This window comes from Tamandua tetradactyla, chromosome 1 (assembly GCF_023851605.1).
Source record: "Tamandua tetradactyla isolate mTamTet1 chromosome 1, mTamTet1.pri, whole genome shotgun sequence".
In the NCBI taxonomy this organism is placed as follows: Eukaryota; Metazoa; Chordata; class Mammalia; order Pilosa; family Myrmecophagidae; genus Tamandua; species Tamandua tetradactyla.
Window position 1 is genome coordinate 194,176,250 of NC_135327.1, and position 14,158 is coordinate 194,190,407.

At 42.3% G+C, this 14,158-nt stretch overlaps 1 long non-coding RNA gene and 1 pseudogene across 3 annotated transcripts in view; one reads left to right on the top strand and one right to left on the bottom strand.

Moving 5' to 3' along the window:
- The window catches only part of LOC143687741 (uncharacterized), a 103,768-nt gene that overhangs the window by 41,229 nt on the left and 48,381 nt on the right, over positions 1–14,158 (bottom strand). The window contains exon 5 of one of the 3 annotated variants that reach the window (XR_013177674.1): positions 13,684–13,841. The exons of the other annotated variants lie outside the window; for them this stretch is intronic. This is a non-coding gene — a long non-coding RNA (uncharacterized LOC143687741). The remainder of the gene's footprint in view (positions 1–13,683; positions 13,842–14,158) is intronic. 3 annotated transcript variants of the gene reach the window in all.
- On the top strand, positions 580–11,434 carry LOC143679769 (A-kinase anchor protein 7-like; annotated as a pseudogene).

Sequence of the window (14,158 nt, forward strand, 5' to 3'; positions counted from 1 at the left end):
CCACAAGCTAAGGGAAATTACCCAGGGTCCTGATGAAAACCCGGCCACTTTTCTACACCAGCTCACAGAAGCCCTCTCCCAATATACCCGCCTAGACCCCGACTCGGAGGCTGGTAAAACTGTTTTAGCCACACACTTTATATCCCAATCGGCTCCAGATATAAGGCGTAAACTTAGAAAAATTGAGGACGGTCCTCAGACCCCTATCCATGACCTGGTAAACACGGCCTTTAAAATTTTTAATACTCATGATGAATTAGAGAGGGCAGAAAAGGAATCCTGGGACCGCCAAAAGGCGAATTTATAAACCCAATCCCTGATTGTGGCTCTGCGGATCACTTCAATGGAGAAGAATCCAGCTACGACTAATCCACCACCAGGAAAGTGCTTCAAATGTGGCCTCGATGGACACTGGTCCCGCCAGTGCCCCCATCCTCGACTGCCCAAGGGAGCATGCCCTCTCTGCGGGACAAAGAGACATTGGAAAAATGACTTCCCCTCGGCGCCTGGCCACGGAGGATCCGTCCTTCCAACCCCTAACCCACCGCTACCAGTCCTGGGCCTGGCCACTGACGAATGATGACGCCTGGCCTCAGCAACCCCAATCACCCTCGTCGAGCCCAGGGTAACAATCAAGGTAGCGGGTAAGTCCACCTCCTTTTTAGTAGACACAGGGGCTACCTTTTCCATCCTCGCCTCTTACTCAGGTCAACTCCTTCTTTCCCAGGTCATGGTTATAGGCATAGACGGCCATCCTTCGTGCCCCTTAACTACTGGACTGCTTACATGTTTAATAGAAGGGTACCCTATTACACATTCTTTCTTAGTAATGCCTTCTTGCCCCAGCCCACTAATGGGGCAAGATCTTCCTGCCAAATTAGGAGCGTCACTACACTGGATGAAAAACCCTCAAACAAATTTACTATTACCCTTATGTGTGGCCTCCACCTCCACTCAGGGTTCCACCCTTCCCGCTCCTCCCCTACCACCTTACCTAGTAAACCCAGAAGTGTGAAATACCTCCTCCCCCGCTTACAGCTCCCCATCATAATCCAGTTCTCATCCAATTAAAAGATCCATCCTCATTCCCATCTCGGCCACAATTTCCCATCTCCATAACCCATCGGAAAGGGCTACAGCCCATCATTAACCAGCTCAAGGGAAAAGAATTCCTTATACCCACTAACTCACCATGTAACACCCCTATTTTACCTATCAAGAAACCTGACGGTTCTTACCATTTAGTCCAAGACCCCAGACTAATTAATGATTTCTGGTGTAATGGAACTCTTACCAAGTACCTTAACTCCACTGCCCCAGGACCATGCTTCCTGGTAACTATTGTTCCTCAATTGACCCTCTATGGGAAGTCTGAACTAACTTGGCTACTGCCCCCTCCTCGCTCAAAAAGGGCTGCCTTTCTTCCTATCCTAGTAGGCATCAGCCTAACCACTTCGGTTGCAGCCTCAGCCACAGCGGGAGAGGTGCTGGGACACAATATTCTAACCTTTCAAAACTTCGAAACTCGACTACACATAGCCCTGGAATCAACATCAGAATCCCTCTCCTCTCTACAATGCCAACTCACCTCGCTAGCCCAGGTAACTCTTCAAAATCGATGGACCTCAGACCTGCTGACAGCCGAAAAAGGAGGAACGTGTATATTCCTCCAAGAGGAATGCTGCTATTATGTCAACGAGTCGGGTCTGGTGGAACAAAATATTCAAACCTTAAACAAACTAAGAAATGATCTCTACCACAGAAAACAAGGAACCAACTCTGCCTTAAGCTGGTTTTCTTCTCCTCTGATGACATGCCTCCTCCCGCTACTAGGACCAGTTATCCTGATCTGTCTCTTTTTTCTCCTAGCTCCCTGCCTCTTCAACTTCCTTCAGGGATGCATGAAGGAACTATACCGGGTAGCAGTCAACCAAATGCTCCTGCATCATTATCATCACCTGCCTTCCTCACCAGATTCCTACAGCCAGCCTCCCCACTCCCCTGGCCATGACGGTTCTGGCCTATAACCCCACGCTGCCCCATTACAGCAGGAAGTAGCCAGAAGAATCTTGATGTCCTATTATCACAAAAAGGCTGGAATGTTAAGTTGGGGGAATGGGGAAGGGCACTGCAACCTGAGCTGTGGCAACCTGAGCTGTGGAGGCTGTGTTGCCCCTCCCAACATGACTTCCGGAACTGATGAACTGCCCCTTCCAGACGTCACCTGACCTCCATCCTTAAAAGCTGCCCGTGCCAAAGCCCACACAATGGCTCACCTCTCTCCATCTTGGGTTCGGTGAGCTCTACCCAGGAGTGCAGAAATAAACTTGCCCACTTTAAATTTCCTGGTCTACCTTTCTTCTTTCTCACCCTTTCGCCTCTTAAACCTTTCATCTCCCTTTTCCTTTATTGCAGCCTCCTTTTGTGTATACTTGACCATTTGTGATGTAACTGATTGATCCCTTTCTCATTTCCATTTCTGTATATATTTGAAATACTTTCTTTGTGGCTATCCTGGGGATTATATTAAACAACCTAAGTCTATAAGCTACTAGTTTGAAAAGATACCAACTTAACTTCAATAGCATACACAGTCTCTGCTCCTATATCCTTCCATGAGCCCTCTTTATATTGTTTTTGTCCCACATTAACTCCTTATATTTTGCATGTCAAATTACAAGGAAATATGATTATTTCTTATTCAATTGTACTCAAAATCCTATAGAAAAAAAAAGTAGAGTTATGTACTTAAGGATATAGTACATTGGGTTTTGCATTTACCCATGTAATTACCTTTACTGGAGACCTTCACTTCTTCACACTGCTTCCTGCCACTATCTCCTGTCCTTTCCCTTCAACCTGAAGAACTCCCATTAACATTTCTAATAGACAAGTCTTTTGGTGACAAACTCTCAGTTTTTGTTCATGAATGTCTTAAACTCTCCCTAATTTTTTTCTTTTTTTATTATTTTTTCCTCATTTATTTTTTCTCTCTCCCTAATTTTTTTTTTTTTTTGGTATGGGCAGGCTCTGGGAATTGAACCCGGGTTTCTGACATAGCAGGTGAGAATTCTGCCACTGAGCCACCGTTGCCCACCCTCTCCCTAATTTTTCAAGGACAATTTTGACAGATTAGGAATTTATGGATGGCAAGTTTTTTATTGAGTACCTTAATTAAGTCATACCATTGCCTTCTCACCTCAATAGTTTCTGATGAGAAATCAGTATTTACATTTATTGAGGATCCCTTGTATGTGATGAATGTCTTTTCTCTCCCTGCTTTTAGAATTCTCTTTTCATCTTTGGCATTGTTATGTTGATTAGTATGGCTCTTGGAGTAAGTCAATTAATGTTGATTCTGTTTAGAGTATATTGTGCTTCTTGGAATTGTATATTTACATCTTTTGTAAGAGTTGTGAAATTTTTGGCCATTGTTTCCTCAAATATTACTTCTTCCCCTTTCCCTTCTCTTCAGGGACTCCCATAATACATATGTTGGTATGCTTCTTGAGGTCCCTTAGACACTGCTCACTTTTTAAATTCTTTTCTCTGTCCTTCTGACTGTATGATTTTGATTGTCATGTCTTCTAGCTCACTGATTCTGTCTTGTACCTGTTCAAATCTGCTGTTGTATGCCTCTAAGGTATTTTTAATCTCCATTATTGTGTTTTTCATCACCTTAAGTTCTGTTATGTTCCCCTTTAAACATTCTAATTCTCCTTTTTGTTTTAACATCCCTTAGTCCTATATTCATATTTAGTTTATTTATATCCTTATTTTCTTTTTACTTCTTGAATTGATTTAGGAGATTTGTTTGAATTTGTTTTATTAGTTGTTTCAGTGTCAGTGTTTCCTCAGAAGCTTTAATTTGTTCACTTGTATGAGCCATATCTTCTTGTTTCTTTGTAACACCTTGTGATCTTCTGCTGATTATTTTGGATGTGCTTACTCTGGAAGTCAGTTTCTTTCTCTTGCCTGGGGTTTTTGTGTAGATGGGCTGTGTGTTATAGCTCTTCTTCGATGCATGGTCTAGCTTATTTTGAACACTTAAAACAGCCCATGTTTGACAGTTAAGATTTTCTCAGCTCGTCTACATCTGTCTCTTGCCCTGTGTATCAGTGCAACTTTTGATATTACTCTGTTGTGTGTGGGTGTTCATCACTACCCCAGGGGAAGATCTCTTTTCCTCTGTTCCTCCTTTTGGAGTTCTGGGTTATTCTGTTTGTTTTAACAAGAATTTTCTTCCCTAGCAGCTATTATTTGCTCAACTGCTTTCCCACACACTCAGCAGCATTTTCACTTCAGCTTTCAGTCCTGGGTCCATTCTGCTTACAGCAGTTCAGATTTCCCCCTTTTCTATGAGGATTTTCTGCCTGCAGTAACTTCCATATAGGGTATCCCACCCTAGGGATCCAGATGGGGTCAGCATTCAAAATGCCTGTTTCATGTTTCATTTACATGCACCAACAAATAAAGACCAGGTTGAGAGTGTGTGCCAGTCACCAACAGATCCACCACATCATTCTTGTTTTCTGGGAGCTGCTTTGTATGCACAGTCTCACTGACCACTAGGGTCCTGCCTTGGGTCTATATGGCCTTGGGTCTCTGTGTCTAAATATGTGTAGGACTTTAAGTCACTGCCGTAGGGCTCTAAGTCACTGACAGATGACATGACTGCCTGAGCTGGGCTGCTTTCACTATATGACTCTAAAACCACATGGGACCAAGTATTAGGCAGGGGTCCAGACTGGGGTATGAGTTGCAGATCCCCTACCTTCTTTTTGGTAGTTTTATTTTTTATTCATCATTTGTGGAGTCTTTATTCAGTTTCTATTGTCCTCCAGAGTTCCAAGCAAATGGAATCTGCCCTTTTATTTAGTTGTCTTTAAGGGGAAACTTTCCTGGGGATATCTTACATCACCATCTTGATGACATCCTCCCCCTTAGGACCCTTTATCTTGCCCCACAGACTCATCCTGGCCACCACTGGATGGACCTTAAGCTTTCCTCGCTTCTCCTGTTGTCTGCTCTTCTTCCTTTCCATGGCCTAGTACTTTGGTTTAGACAGGGTCTTCCAGAGGTGAAGCTTATAGCAGGGTAGGCATCTATCCAGAGGGGCTGCAGACCCTGGTCCCAACAGCTCATCACAGTGGGTCAGCACCTTACAGGAATCTCTACACTCCAGGTGACGGGTACTAATTTAAATAACTGTTTGCCCACTTCATGACTTGTACCGGAGTATTCCATTTTCCACCAATAATGAGAAAATCACTGCCTTCAGACTCAACTAAGTCATCTAACCAATTCTTGATTCTCATCTTTGAGGGTCTAGTTCCTACAATCACTACAATCACATACAAATACTATGTCATTCAGGGAAAACACTGTAAGAATTTTAAGAGAACGGTATTCAGTGCAAAGGACTGAAAGAGCTAGAGGAGATAAAGGAGTCAAAGGGAAGTATTCGATTTTATGGTAGCCCCACTGCAACTACGATTCAGAGAGAAGGAAAATGCTGTGAACATGACAACCACCCCAGTTCCATGAGACAGGGGCCTACTCTAGTGCTGTTGCCATGAAAATACACATATTTCAGAGCACTAATTGTCACCACTAAAGGAAGAATAATCTCCACTTTTCTTCCAGGTCCTAATTTTTCATAAGTGCTTCTCATTCACAGACCCTCAGTTGCATACAGAATCCAGGAGATTAAACAGTTTGGTAAATGCAGTTTTTATCCTTTCAGCACATGTGATTCTTGTAATTCTTGGGAGGAACATAGAATGAGGTGGAAATGTATGCAAAGTACCAACAGATAATATGTAGCACACTGCCTTCCTAATCTACTCAGATCAGACCCTCATTACTGGGCATGCTCAACTTTATGCTAGGTAGCTGAAAATGACCCAGTTAAGGATAGACAGCCCAGATCTCTACCAGACCAATAACAATCTAAGAACTTTTTATTGTTAAAGGATTATAGTCATCTGCCAAAAGGGGAATCCCTCTTCATTCTTCTACCTAAACTTGCCAGAGGCATCATACACATTTCAGTCTGTCAGAGACCTTGGAGCCACATGAGGCCTGCTATATCAGTAGAGCCTGGAGACAGAGCTGCTTGCATTGCCTCCATAATCAGCTAGAGAGTCTTCTCTTGCTCTAGCCCCCTGTGCTTATTTGAACCTGTTGTGTGCTCCCAGAAAAGCCATGTCTTTTAATCCTCTTTCAGTATTGCTGTGTGGGATCTTTTATATTGTTTCCATGGAAATGTGACCTACCCAATTGTGGGTGTAACATTTTGATCAGATAGTTTCCATGGAGATGTATCTCCATCCATTCAAGGTGAGGTCACTTACTGGAGCCCTTTAAAAGGTAACCATTTTGGAAAAAGCTTCAGTGCTGGCAGATCCCACACAGCCAGAGACCTTTGGAGAAACAGAGAAAAATGCCCCTGGGCAAGCCTTAGGAAATTAGAGGAGAAAGCTAGCAAATGTCACCATGTGCCTTCCCAGCTGACAGATGTGTTCCAGACCCATTGGCCTTTCTTGAATCAAAGTATCTTTCTCTGGATGCCTTATGTGATAGGTTCAGGTATCAACTTGGCCAGGTGATGATGCCCCATTGTTCTGTTGCTGTGGACTTAAATCATCAGTATGTGAAATTCATCTATGGCTTATTACATTTGCGGTGGGCTAAGGGGAGTGCCTTCCACAATGAGTGGGGTTTAATTTCATTAGCTGGAGGCTTAAAAGACAGAGGTCAGAAGAGAGCTCAGCAGCTCAGCATACCTTATTCAGCACTCAGAGCTCAGGCCTACACACTTGGAGATGCAGAAAGGAATCACCTCAAGGAAAGCCATTTGAACCCAGAAGCTATGAAGGAAGCCCGGCAGGCATCACCTTGTGCCTTCCCTTGTGACAGAAAGCCAGAGGAAAGCAGCTGCCTTTCCTCTGAAGAACTATAAATTTCTAACTAAATAAACCCCCTTATTAAAAGCCAATCCATCTCTGGTGTGTTGCACTCTGGCAGCTTTCACAAACCAAAACACCTTAGTTTGGACATTTTCATGGCCTTAGAACAGTAAACTTGCAACTTAATAAGCTCCCCTTTTTTCAAAAGCCATTCTGTTTCTGGTATATTACATTCTGGCAGCTTTAACAAACTAAGACACCCACACACAAAGCTTTTGGCTGAGAGCGCCATGCCAAGGATAACAAATATGGTTTTCCACATCCTCTTTGATAGTAATGGTGCTGAAACAGTGCAAGTTGCTAGTCTTTCTGGGAATATCTTGTGATATCCTGATGTCCCCCAAAATACTATACCTTCAGAAGTTTCACAGAGGTAACAGACCAATAATAATATCTAAGATATGTGGGTATTTTATTTTCCCCAGTACAGGGTTGTCAGGTAAATGGTTGAAGGACTCTTTCAGGAAATGTAGGAGGATGTCTGAGAGTCCATGATTAGATGTTTTGGTAGGGTCCATTTCTCAAGCTAACTCAGACTTTTTTTTTCAGAATGACTCAGATCTGGCTACTGGGTGAGAGGTCAAGAATCTCTATTTAAGATATTAAAAATAAGTGGGACCACAGTGGGCTTCACATTCAGTTTTCAGTCCTAAGAAGCTCTTAGTCAATGTGTGGCTCAGACTATACAGAGTAACACTCTGGGTCTACCATCACTTCTGATAGCCAAATCAAATTTATTACTGAGGATGAAGTATCACATTGCTTGGTCTCTGACACCTTAGAATCCTCCCATCCCCACTGAAACCAGGTACTCCTTTTCAAATATAATGTCTCCCACTGCAGTGAACTGAATTGTGTCCCCCTATATGGACATGTTCTTTGTTTTGGTCCACTTTCTGCTTATTCATTGTAAATAATCTCTCTTCAAGATGTTACTATTACTTTAGGGAGGGCCACAGTAGCTCAGCAGGCAGAGTTCTCGCCTGTCATGCAGGAGACCTGGGTTCAATTGCTGGTGCTTGCCCATGCAAAAAAAAAAAGATCTTACTTCAGTTAAGGTGTGGCCCACGTCAATCAGGTTGGGTTTTAATCCAGATTACTAGAGTCCTTTACAAGCAGAGTGAAAGTTATACAGAGAAGCCATAGGGAACCACCAGAAGCTGGAAGTCAACTGAACCTGGAAGAAAAGCCAGGATTGTATTGCCATATGACAGTAAAGCCAAGAACTGAGGATCACCAACAGCCAACCTCAGAATGCCATTGTCTTCTTGGAGAAAGCATGACTTCGATGACACCTCAATTTTGGACCTCCTAGCCTCAAAACCTTGAGTGAATAAATTCTTGTTTTTTAAGTCAAACCAGTACATGGTATTTGTTTTAGCAGCCAAGAAATTAAAACACCCACTGTCATGGTCCTGTTCATGTGTCAACTTGGCCAGGTGGTGATGCCCATTTGTCTGGCAAGTGCTGGCCTGTCTGTTGCTATAAGGACATTTCTTAGAATTAAATCATGATCACATCAGCTGCATCCACAGTTGATTGCATTTGTAATCAGCCAAGGGAGTGTCTTCTGCAATGAGTGATTTTTAATATAATCACTGGAAGGCTTTTAAGGAGGATTCAAAAGAGACACACTCTCTTCTTGCTTCGGCCAGTGAGCCTCTCCTGTGTAGTTTTCCAGACCCTTTATCGGAATCATCAGCTTCACAATCTGCCCTACGAATTTTGGACTCTACACTCCCACAGTTACATGAGACACTTTTACTATGTACAAAGAACAACCACTAAAATGTTTTGAAAAGATGCAAAGCCCTGGGCACGTGGCTTCTGTGGCTACTGCCCAAGGGCTGGGGTTCCCAGCTCTTGGTGCCTTCATAGGACTGGTCTCCCCCACCTGCCAGCCAGCCCCAACCCCATAGCCACCCAGGACCACAGGCTACTGTTGCCTCTTCAGACACAATCGTGGATAAATTCCAATGAGTGTGAAAATATGCCAAGAAAAAAGAAAATATCAGAGGAACTTGAAACTAATATCATGGGTTCTCTGATAGATAAGCCATTTGCAACTATAGATACAAAGATGATTACGGAATCACTTAAGTACCTCAAATAAATTCAAAGAGAAGTCAAGAAAATGAATAGAACAGGAAAGATGAAATAAAGAAGAAGAATAAAAAGCTAAAAGATTATCAACCCAACTATTTCCTATCCTGATCACCAACAAAGAGATTACAAGCAGAATTAAGAACTTGCAAAATGCAATAGTAGAAGATAATTTGACTGGCTAACGCCAAGGTGGGTGTTGGTGCCATTCATATTACCCTGCTGGTGATGAAGTTACTAAAAGAAAATAAAGTAAACATTGTTATTGATGCTCTTGAAATTAAAACCATTCATAGAAGAAATCTGTTGCAGTTTGTTAAATGCTGCCGGAATGCAATATACCAGAAATGGAATGACTTTTAAAAATGCAATGTATTAAGTTACCAGTTTACAGTTCTACGGCCATAAAAATGTCCAAACTAAGGCATCCAGAAAAAGACATATTGACTCAAGAAAGACCAATGTCTGTCACATGGAGAGTCACATGGCTGGCATCTGTTTTTCCTTGTTCACAGTTCCACAGCTTCCAGCTTCTCGTTCCAGTGGCTTCCTTTCTAAGCATCTGTGGGCATTCACTTAGCCTCTCTGGGGCAAAATTCTGTGTCTGGCTTGCTTAACATATCATGGGAAGGTGCATGGCAACGTCTGCTGGGCTCTGCATCTCCAAACATCTGTGACTAGGCATCTCTCTGTTGGCACTCCAAGCATCTCCAAATGTCTGCATCTCTCTCACCTTTGAGCTTTCTCCAAAATATTTTCTCTTTTAAAGGGACCCCAATAAACTAATCAAGACCCACCTTGAATGGGCAGTCACATCTCCATCTAATTAGAAGGTCAAACCCACAATTGGGTGTGTCACATTTTCATGGAGACAATCCAATCAAAAAGTTCCACCCTAAGCGATATTGAATCAGGATTAAGAGAACCCATCTTTTCTGGGGTACATAACATTTTCAAACCAGGATTTTGAAGCACAAAATCCTTCAAGGAAAGCATTTGATTTTGCCCTTTCAAGGTATTGGCCCTTTTGACAATCAGATTTAGATCTGTGAAGCTGGCAGAAGGAGATCGCACAAACCCACTTTTGGAGATAGTAGAAGCTGCAAAAAGAACATTTCAATAAAAGGGTATCTTGGCAGGAGAAAGCAGAAGACTCAAGACTCATTTGACCTTCAGGAAGTAGTCAAAAGCACCAGGCCTCCATAAGAGAGGAGTGAAAAAAATTTATCCCAACTTCTATGAAAAATTTATCAATCACAGATTTGTAGAGGAAATAATATATCATGCAGCTCTTTGCTCCATGTTGAAGAAAAAAGCAAAGCAATGGTTATTATCACTGTAAGTTTTCAATTATGATTGGTGAAGACAGTGGAGGTGAGCCTAATGATGTTGAACTGGTAAGGTTCAATAAGGTGCTAGTGGATAATGTGAATTCAAGGCTGTGCAGCATTATCTGGAAGAAATGCAGAACAAAATAAGCCAGGGGATGGGAGGTCAGTGAAAACAGACAGTAAGGCTGGAATACAGCCCTCACCACCCACAAGAAGCATCCCTTCTCCCCCTGCAAGTTCCCCCAACTGACTCCCCAGAGCCATGTAACTGTCTCTGGTAGAATCCGGGGAGACTGCCTAATACTTTTAGGATAGATGAGTTTGCATTTCTGAGAAACAATAGAAAAGAAATGGAGTGCTAGGACTAGCAGAAGAAATTCACGGATGAGAGAAGAATGAATGGCCCAGCATCACCTGCCCTCAGCCCTCGGAACTCTTGCTGTCACTGAGGGGAGGAGACTCTGAGTTATACCTCATGAACTCAATTATAGACCCCAGAACAGGACTTGCCATCAATGGCATGCTGCCTTTTATATTACTTAACAGGGCATTTTGACTACTTTATCTGAGACCTAACAAGTGCTACATTTAAAATTACCACTGTTGAAATTAGCATCTATACCATCACACTATACAATGTTTCATGTTTGTCCCAAGTGTGTTGTGACTGGGCAGTGATCATTATTTACCATAAATTATGTTTCATGTAAGTGACACAATTTTGATGAAACGCAACCTTTTATATAAAACATGGGCACCATTCTAAAAGTTTTTAACCCTGTTTTGATAAGTCAGTGTGCCATATTTAATGTTTTTCATTGGCATTTAAATATAAAATGTATTATATAATTTTTTCCCCTTAGGCAAGGAATCCATTGGAATCCAGGACTTAATTAATGAAGCTCTGCATAGAGAAAGGATGAGGATAAAGTTCAAAGTGAAACAGATAAAGGAACTTTCATTAAAGCCTGATACGCCAAAATTAGGAGGGAGATTTTTGAAGAGTGTTTCAGTTTGCTAAAGCTGTAAGAATGCCATATACCAGAAATGGATTGGCTTTTACAATGGGGATTTATTAGGTTACAAATTTACAGTTCTAAGGCTGTGAAAATGTCCCAATGAAGGCATCAACAGGATGATACCTTCTCTGAAGACAGGCTGAAGGCATCAGGGATCCTCTGTTACAATGTAAGGCACATGGCTGGCAACTGCTAGTCCTTCGCTCCCAGACTTCACTGCTTTCAGCTTCTGGTTCCAGTGCCCTCCTCTCTGAGCTTCTGTGAGTCCTGTCTTAGCTTCTTCAGGCTTTTCTCTCTAAACTTTCTCAGCTTTCTTCTGTATTTTATCCTCTCATAAAGGATTCTAGTAAAAGGATTCAGACCCATGTTGAATGAGGTGGGTCACATCTCAATTGAAATACCCTAACCGAAAGGTCCCACCTACAATAAGTCAACACCCACAGGTATGGATTGAAAGAACATGGACTTTTTCTGGGGTACATAACAGCTTAAAACCAGGACACTCAGGCAGTGCAACAGAGGCTCAGTGGCAGAGTTCTTGCCTGTATGCTGGAGACCTGGGTTCGAATCCCAGTGCCTGCCCATACAAAAAACAACAACAACAAAAAAGAAAAAAACAGCACACTCTGCTCTCTGGACTCCAAAAAGACATGCTCTTTCCAAAATATATTCATTCCATCACAATATCACAAAAGCTTTAAATCATTTCGGTAACAATAGTAAGAACAAAGTCTCACCAAAATCAGTTATAGGCATGATGTGTCCTAAGGCAAAATTCTCCTCTGGCTGTGGACTTGTGAAACTTAGAAGACATTATGCTTCCAATATACAAAGGAGGGAGAGTCATAGAGTAAACATTTCCATTTCTATAGGAAGAAATTGGAAGGAAAGCAGGGGTCACTGGAACTAAACAGATAAAAAATCCTGCAGGTAATACTTCATTACATTTCCAGGTCTGAAAGTCATCCATAGAATGATGATTTATCCTTGGAGCCTGAGAAAGCGGCTGTCCCACCCGTTCCAAGGGCTTGCACAGTGACTCTGTTCTCAGCAAACTCTGGAGTGAGGGCTTCAGCATCTCCAAGTATTGGGGAGAGGGCCATGCTCTCAGCCCCACCTCATTGAACATCTGGGTGGTAGCGGGACACTTTGCCATCTCCAGGGCACAGGCTCCATCCCCTTATAACAGTGGAGTGGCAGCCATACTTGCCCCAACCCCTAGGAAATATGATGTACCCTCTCTGAAGCTTGGAGCAGCAGCACTCTTCCTGAACAATGGGGCAGAAGGCCCTCCTTCTCCAAACTCCAGGGTAAATGCACACTTTCCATGTGCATGGATCGGTCTGTTCTCCTGGCCCAAGGTTTCTTGACTCCAGACTTTTGTTTCCATGGTTCTGCCTCTGAAGTCTTTTTTCCTTCAATCTGTCCCTTTTCTGTCTCTTTTAGTCCAGGCTGGCAGTAGTTCCATTCATACAGAACTCACAAAAAATTCATTGGTTTCATATACAGGCACACGGCAGTCCCAACCATCAGATAAAAGGACTTTCCACACATCCTTTCTGGATCGCTGCATTTCCAATCCTGACTTGTACTGAAATGGCTGACTGTTTCCAGGTTTGGTTAAATCCTCACATGGTTCAGTATTCTCTGGGGACTTATTTTCTGAAAGTTCAGAGTTTTCCAAATGATCATTTTCTGATTTTGTTGTACCCAAGTGTTCACTTCTCAGCTTATCCCTTTCCTCTTCCATTTTACCATAAGCTGTAAGGAAAAGTTAGGCTTAATTTTCCACATTTAGTTTGGAAATTTCCTCAGTTAGATAGCAAAGCTTGTCACTTTCAAATTCTACCTTTCATCCTACTTCAGGACTCAATTTTACCAAATGCTCTGCTTTTGGACAAGGATCACCTTTCTTCCAGTTTGCAATGAGATTCATCATTTCTGTCTAAGGTCTCATTGGAAGTATCTTTAGCATCCATAGTTCTACCAACAGTCTCTTCAAAGCAATCTAGGCCTTTCCTGTCAATTCTTCCAGAATCTTCCCCATATCCATTTATAAAGCCATTCCAGCATTTTTTATATTTGCAAGTTTTCAGCAGCACCCCACTTCCAGTACCAAAATCTGTTTCAGTTTGCTAAAGCCGCTGGAATGCAATATAACAAAAATGTATTGGCTCTTATAAAGAGGAGTTATTGGCTTACAATTTATAGTTCTGAGGCCATGAAAATATCCCAATTAAGGCATCAACAGGATGATACCTTCTCTGAAGACAGGCTGCTGGCACTGCAGATCCTTCTCTCCTAGGTTTCACTGCTTTCAGCTTTTGGTTCCAGTGGCATCTTCTTTTAGTTTCTCCAGGACTTTTTTCTCTAAACTCTCTTGGCTTCTTCTGTCTTTTATCTTCTCATAAAGGACTCTATAAAAGGATTAAGAGCCATGTTGAATGGGGTGGGTCACATCTCAATTGAAATAACCTAGGTCTGTACCCACAGGAATGGATTAAAAGAACACGGCCTTTTCTGGGGTGCATAACAGCCTCAAACCAGCACAAAGAGAGACTCATCAATGGTGGTGGTGCAAATGATGTTGACTTCAGTATGACTGCAACCTGAGCTCTACATTGCTATCATGGTAACATAGTTCAAGAAGGTGTTGAAGCTTATTAAGTAATTCTTAAGTGATACCAAAAAGTGTTCTCATGGTGTCTGCATAACAGCAAGCTTACATTTGTTA